We start from the raw sequence: 7,355 nt of genomic DNA, 5'->3' as shown, positions 1-7,355 counted from the left end.
TCGCTGGTGATAAATACTCTTCTCAGAGCATCCATGTTTGCTTTCTGGACCATTGCATTTGCAACAAGGTTAGATATATCGTTTATAAGTTGTTGTTCCTCTTGTCTTGATTGTTCCTCGTAAGCTTTCTGAAAATCAATGATACTCTGCTCATGAACTTCATGAGAATGCTCAATGTGTTGCTGAAAATTAGATGCTTGATCTGCTAAGTTCTCAAAGAAACCCATTGTAGCCCCAGATATTGAATTTATTAACTCGATACTTGTGCGGGCTCTTTCACGCATTTGCTGAGCAAATTCAGCAATTTCTCCCTGCTGAACCGAAAGAGTGGTTTGAAGTTCCCTGAGTATTGAATCGGCTTCCCCCGCTGCCACACCAAGCATTTCCTCAAGTGAATTGCCATTAGTAGAGGCAGTGTTCAATAAGTTGTAGCAGACTTGAATCCGCAGTACATTTCTTCATACATGTCCTTCAATCAAATATGAAATTATATATTTATGCAGTCATCGGATTTCCTCTCATTGAAGTCGCTCCTCCTGTCCCGCCGTTGAGAGTTAAGATTGTTTTATTTTGAAATCGCAGCAAGCAAGATATCTCACCGTGTTGTGGTAACGCTAAGAGAAGAACTAGAAATGCAATCGTCATGTTGAATGGTGGTTCAAGCCATTGTCTCTCTTTGTTTTCAAGATACAGCTCTGCAAGTCGTTTTGTCACAGAGACATGTTGTTCGATTCAACTGTAAACTTTCGGATTTCCAAGTCATCCAAAACCAATTGAATTGTTGGCACTCCGAGCTAAATATATCCCCTAAATTTGATCCAATGAAGGATGTCTCAAAGCTTGTTGTCTAGACTCTCATAGAACAAGATATAACCATGATCCGTGTTGTTTGAGTACTCCTGTACTGAACAAGTCCTCGGCCCCTGTCAACAAGGATAAGGACAAGAAGAAGCCTGTTTCTCGCTCATCCCGTGCAGGTCTCCAGTTTCCAGTAGGACGTATCCACCGCCTGCTGAAATCTCGTATATCTGCGAATGGCAGAGTGGGAGCAACTGCTGCTGTATATTTTGCAGCTATTTTGGAGTATTTGACTGCAGAGGTTTTGGAGTTGGCAGGAAATGCAAGCAAAGATCTGAAGGTCAAGCGTATCACCCCTAGACATTTGCAGCTTGCTATTCGAGGGGATGAAGAGCTCGATACTTTGATCAAAGTGTTCCCTGAAATATTTTATGAACCCAGCTGAGAACAGATGGCATCTGGCTCCAAGAAGGTAGTGTTGTAGATTGACAGAAATTAAAAACAAGGCACTGAAAATACCAGTTGCGCCTTGTGGGCGAGGAAGGATTAGCTCTAGTTGAGGTTCTCATGAACAGGACATGAATTCAATTTTTTAAACAAGTTGAGGTAGTATTTATTTATGTCTTTACATACACCATTTTGCATTGGGAATCTACCTTTTGAGTTTCTCTTCAACAGTTTAAGCTCACTATTTTTAGCCAAATTTTTAAGTGGTATATGTTGAAAGTTGGTCTTAACGGTTGCTCCAAAGCCCACCATTAAGGCTTGATATTGTTTGTAGAAGAAGATATTGCATAATTGCTCACATTCTTTATTTGCCCACTGCTAAGAAAAATGGCTAAGCTTGAAAGAATATTAGAGTTATTGAGAACTCTAATCGTATCCACTGCTGACAGCACAATCATAATCAATAAAGACATTATTGCTGACATTCAAAAATGTATACAAAATGCACAAGAAAAGATAGAGTTTTTGCAGCTTGAGACAAAGCTACAACAAGAAGAATTACACAAGTGGAGTCATCATTCTGAACCTGTTTCTGTTCAGAGCAATGAAACAGACTCCCATAAACAACAAGTCAATATTTTTCAAGTTCATTCAGATTCAGTACCCAATAAAGCAGCAGTTGTACATACAGATGCAGAAACTTAGTCTGCACTTCCCAAGCCCATCATCAGACCTTGGGAACAGCTTGTCCACAACAAGCACAGAACTGGTCTTGGATATGACAAGGACTTGTCCTTTCATATTCCAGACTACGCCAAGCCCATTCAATTTCAGAGTGTCGGATTCATTCATGACAGTTCACCTGCTCCTCATGACAATTCAGCTTCAGCTGTTCCAGATTCTGCCCCTCTTCTACAGCAACAACAACAACAACAAAAACAACAGATCGTGAAATGCCAACACTGTGATCGAGTTGGCCATTTGAAAGATCACTGTTTTGATCTTCAACCATGTAAGCACTGTCATAAAACCAGTCATTCTTCACACAGATGCTTCAGAAACAAACGTCCTGCAAGAACAAAGATTCATCTTGGATGGATCGCTTCTTGGCAATGGGCATCAACAGCCAAGAAGATATTCCAAACACATGTCAGAACTTGTTCCAGAATATTGAACAGTCTTGCAGTTGAGTTTCCTCCATCATCTCACCTTGTATCTGACAGGGGGAAAATGATGGTCATCTACAAGCTTCAAAGTCACATCAAGCGAGCCTAAGCCACAACCTACCACACTAGTTTCAGAGTTGTAGCCAGAGACAAAGATGCCCGTGAACATGCCTTCAGTTGGCAATCTGGGACACTTCCTCTAGCTGAAGACTTCAGCTTCTTGCCAGTTTTGGAAGCATTCCAGGAACAAAATTGAGAACACTTCCTCTAGCAGAAGACACCAGCTTCTTGCCAGCTTTGGAAGAGTTCCAGGAATTGCATTAAGCATTCCAGATTTGTTGGTCATCCTTAAACCATCATAGGTTGAGACTTCCCTTTTCAGGTTGAAGTTTTACCTTTTATGCGGGGTGAGACCTCCCTTTTATGGTTGAAGGTTTCCCTCTTTAAAACAATAGGATCACTTCCTCTAGCAGAAAACTTCAGTTTCTTGCCAGTTTTGGAAGAGTTCCGGGAACTGCACTAAGCGTTCTAGTGTTGGTGGTCATCCTTAAACCACTGCCCTTTTTACCAACATTTCATAGAGCACATTCAGCCTAGTGCTGCCATGCATTTTTTGCACATTTTGTATTACAGCTCTCTTCTTGGACTCATACATAACCCTTCGGATTAAGGGGGGGAATGTTGGACACCTAATCCTAAATGGGTTAGTGTGGAAGCCGAATAGACCAGAGCAGTCCAAGAGACCTTGGGATCTGAAACCCAAGAGTCACGTATTGTACTATAAATGTATATCTCATGTTAATAGAAAAAATGAATTGCATGATTTATCTTTTATATTTCTCTCGCTCTCCATGTGTGTTTAACACGGGGGTCCCTTCGAGGATTTCGGAACTGAGTCGGGGACTCAGGGATCCTGCCCACACAGTGTGTTGTCTGTGACTATGTCCCCCCCAGTAATGTATGTGCTTTGAGGTATCTCTAGTGGCCAATACTTCTAGGTACTTACCTAAGGTGACTAGGACAGGCTGTCCTGGTACCTCAAACGGACGAACCTACTTTGTCTTCATTTTTTGGGAGGGTGCTCGTCTTCACAAGAGTACTTGGCCCCTCAATCTGAGGTTCGAGCGAAGCTCAAAAGTAACCGCAACCGTACATTTTTCCATCCTTCTCTATTACTCATTGAGAGACTGGGTTTCATCTCCAGTAATCGGTGTTTATCAGACAAGGTAATTTCACTTTGTTTGTTGATTGTCATTTTTAGTGTATTTTTTCTTTTTAGGTACCTGAGTGCTATCGTTTTTGAGACTTAGAGAATATCACTTTAAAATTTATCTGATAAAATTTACCAATCATTGTGGCTACATCCGGCCCTCATCGTTAATCCAGACGATTGTTAGGACTTCCTCCACTCACTATGGAGGATCTACCGAGATCCACTAACTCGGATTCCTCATCTTCGAGGAATCAGTCTCCTAAATCACACATAGGATCGTTCTGGACGATCGACGATTCTGATTTGTCGGAGGATTTCTTCACGGAGGGATTTCTTCCTCATTTTAACACTCCGCTTACAAATCTGTCGGATCCTATTATTGATCCCATCGTACCAATACTTCAGTCTTCACTAGGAGGAACTCTCCCATCTATTCAGTTGGCACCTCAAGGGTTGTGGAATTATAGAGACACTGTGAGTCCTCTACCACTTCCCCATTGGACGGTCATCACAACACCGGCGATGTGGAACCCCACAATCCTGTTTGTCGCAGGTACTACAACTCACACAACACCCTCTATCAGTGGAACCCAGCAGATGCTCGGTTCCACTCCTATGGTGCGCCAAAGCATACCTTCGACTAGTGCCACATATAGTGCTCCATATAACACTCAATGTGGCACTATGGGCACGGTTCCCGTTTACCAAAACCAAGGTCGGCCTCCAATGTATGGTTATAACCCCCAAATTCAGATATCCGGGGCGACTCCCAATATGCACATGGCGGCGGGGAATGTCATAGTTCCCCCGCGTTCTCAAGCATGCACGGACAATCGCTGATTGATATGAGTTTTCCCTCTGTCAGTCAAATCCATATGGTTAGTTCATTGTCGGTGGGGAATCCACAAGGGATCCCCACCCAATCCATGGGGGCACCCTACTCACAAACTCAGATGAGTCAAGGGGGCACCGCTTATACTGGGGGCAACTTCATACCCCAGTATCAAAATCCTCATGGTAATTCACTTTACAACACCATACCGCAAAGCAACTACTACACCACGTAGCCCATGTACAACATGGGGAACCAAACGATGGGCAGAGCGCAAAGCTCCTCAGGTCATCCGTCATCACAATGGTCCGAGTCGGGGGCACCCAACAATTTGCCTTTTTTGGCAACATTGGATATCCCCAACTTATACAAGTTGACTAACGACCCCATCTACCATAACCTACAATGGTCGTCGATCCCGCATAAAATACCGACGGATATTCCTAAGTTCGACAAAAAACAAGGGGAGGATCCAGGCACTCATGTCACCACCTACCATCTATGGTGTGTTTCTAACTCCATGGTGGATGATAGTGTCTGATTGCGTCTATTTCCCTGCACCCTCATTGGCAATGCTGCAAAGTGGTATATTGAGTTACCACATGCATCAGTGAATACCTTTGACGCTTTAGCGATGGAGTTCCTAAAGCACTTTCAGTTACCTATCCGTTATGGTTCAGGGATGGAGCTCCTTACTTCGTTTCATCAGGATACCGCCACCCACTTCTCCGATCATATCCATGAATGGAGACATAGGCAGAGGTTAGTCAAAGCCCCCATCCCTGATTTTCTCTTAACAGACTGGTTCTATAAGTCACTACTCCCACAAATCGCTAGAGATGTCGCTCTAGGTGGTGCGGTCACGAAGGACCAATCCATACATCATGCCCAGCATTTGGATTTAATTTATTCACAATCTAGGACTCTCTACAACATTATCCCCTATGCTCCCGGTAACTCCAATCCTCCCACCACTCAACGCCCTAGAGTGCATGCCGACGGGATCGTCGGCACAACCTCCACGAGTGCTATAAAAAAACTCAGTGGGTTCGTTGCCAAGTTGACAGTGGACCCATCTACCAAAACAACTGCTCTTCCTACCACTGCGATTAACTCTATGCAATCTACACAGAAATCCAGTAGCAAGAACAAGAAGAAACAGAACAAGACCACTCCTTCTGAGGAGCAATCATCTAAGCAGCCCAACCTGAAACCGAAGGCCGTTGCGCCTATTTATACGGAACAGGATAAAGGCACCAACTATTCGTGCAAACTCTGTCTTGAAGATCACGTAACCTGGCGTTGTCCACGTCTTCAAGAATGCACGGAGTACCTTACCAAGAAAGATTTTGGTAAGGCATCTGTTGTCCTTAGAAATCCTTTTCCTAATCAACAGCAGCAACATCTCGTTGCCAACCAACCGCCACCCACGTCAAGGGGTAGCGATGGTTCGCAACATCCTTCAGCTGGTGAAGGAAGTTCTACCGTTTACACATTTAAAATGGTAGAACTAACAACCAGAGCCAAATTATATGAAGCTCCTATCGCTCCGGTAGTAGAATCATCCGCAGGTCAAAACCCATCACCGCCCAATGATTTGCGAATCAAAAGGCCGATTGAGGACTTTGTAATTCAACCCCCAAAGGGGGCACTTCAACGCACAATGCACAACACATCTGCACGTGCCGCTCAACACGACAACATCGTAGAGGATTTGGTGCAAGCGTCGTTGGCTATGTTGGTGCTCGAAGTATTACAAACATGTCCCAGCCAAAGGAAAGTTTTGCTTTCGGCTATCGGGGGTATTGACCCTGCGGATTCCATGCTTTCCATTTTCGACATGGACAAATTTAAACCTCCCCTCTCACACCAGCTTGAATTTCAGGTGCATATCACTTCGAAAGGGAAAGGTATACACCGAACTGTCATCGACGAAGGTGCTTCAACCTGCGTCATGTCGACTTCATGTTGGCTCGCCTTGGGTTCCCCAACCCTCTCACCGTCATCGAACTCTCTTAAAGCCTTCGGCGGCCACACCTTTGTCCTAAAAGGATACTTAGCCAGTTTTTCCATCACTTTGGCTGGGAAAACAGTAATGGTGGATGTAGAATTCGTAGACCGAAAACTCGACTATAATATATTGCTAGGTCGCAGTTGGACATATGCCATGACAGCCGTCGTATCCACTATCTTTCATATCATCCTATTTCCATTGGATGGAAAGGTCATAACAGTGGATCAATTTTCTTTTTGCACCTCTGATTATTCACCATTACCAAAAGGCTCTGTATCCCTAGTAGGAGGTGTAACTGACAGTTTTCTCAGTATCGGTACCGGTCTATTGAAGGCTTCCTCCCTGATGGGTTGTTTTCCTCTTCCGTCACCGCAAGTTCCATAATCGGCCAACATGCTTTCATCAATTCCTCATGAACCGACCGATCCCTGGATCCTAACAGCGCCTTCAGACCTTGACACATTCGGAGACCAGATGTCGTTAGCATCAGCTGAATCAGCCTACCAAGGCATTCAATCAACATCCACATCTCCGGTCAAGTTGGCTATCGCCGACGGTACCAGCCCCCCTCCCATAATGCTCTTCCTTTAGATCCATGCGATCAACTCCCCTCAACAGACGAAGTTGTTAGAAAAATCATGAGTTTTGGAGAGCTACATTGGGAAGAATGGCATATTTGGGGTTCGACATCTGATTTGGACATGATTCCACTTCAAGTCCTCTCCTCTGACACAAACGAAATCATTTCCCCACCCTATACAAGCATTCAAACTCTTGGGGTGGATGAAAATATGGACAACACTTTGTTAGGCCCCTATACTACTAGTGTAACCCCTTATTGTTATTAGTACAACCCACTTATTATATTGATGTACCCATGTAGTG

The 7,355-nt window shown here is 44.0% G+C and overlaps 1 pseudogene; it reads left to right on the top strand.

The window, feature by feature from the left end:
- The first annotated feature begins 650 nt into the window (after positions 1-650).
- Positions 651-1,243, top strand: LOC149221765 (putative histone H2A variant 3 pseudogene; annotated as a pseudogene).
- Positions 1,244-7,355: the final 6,112 nt, after the last annotated feature.

This window comes from Pinus tabuliformis, chromosome Q (assembly GCF_031772625.1).
Source record: "Pinus tabuliformis cultivar Carrire ecotype Pingquan chromosome Q, CPIR1, whole genome shotgun sequence".
NCBI classification, from domain to species: domain Eukaryota; kingdom Viridiplantae; phylum Streptophyta; class Pinopsida; order Pinales; family Pinaceae; genus Pinus; species Pinus tabuliformis.
The sequence above is the reverse complement of the archived record's forward strand: the minus strand, read 5'-3'. Positions and strand labels throughout refer to the sequence as shown.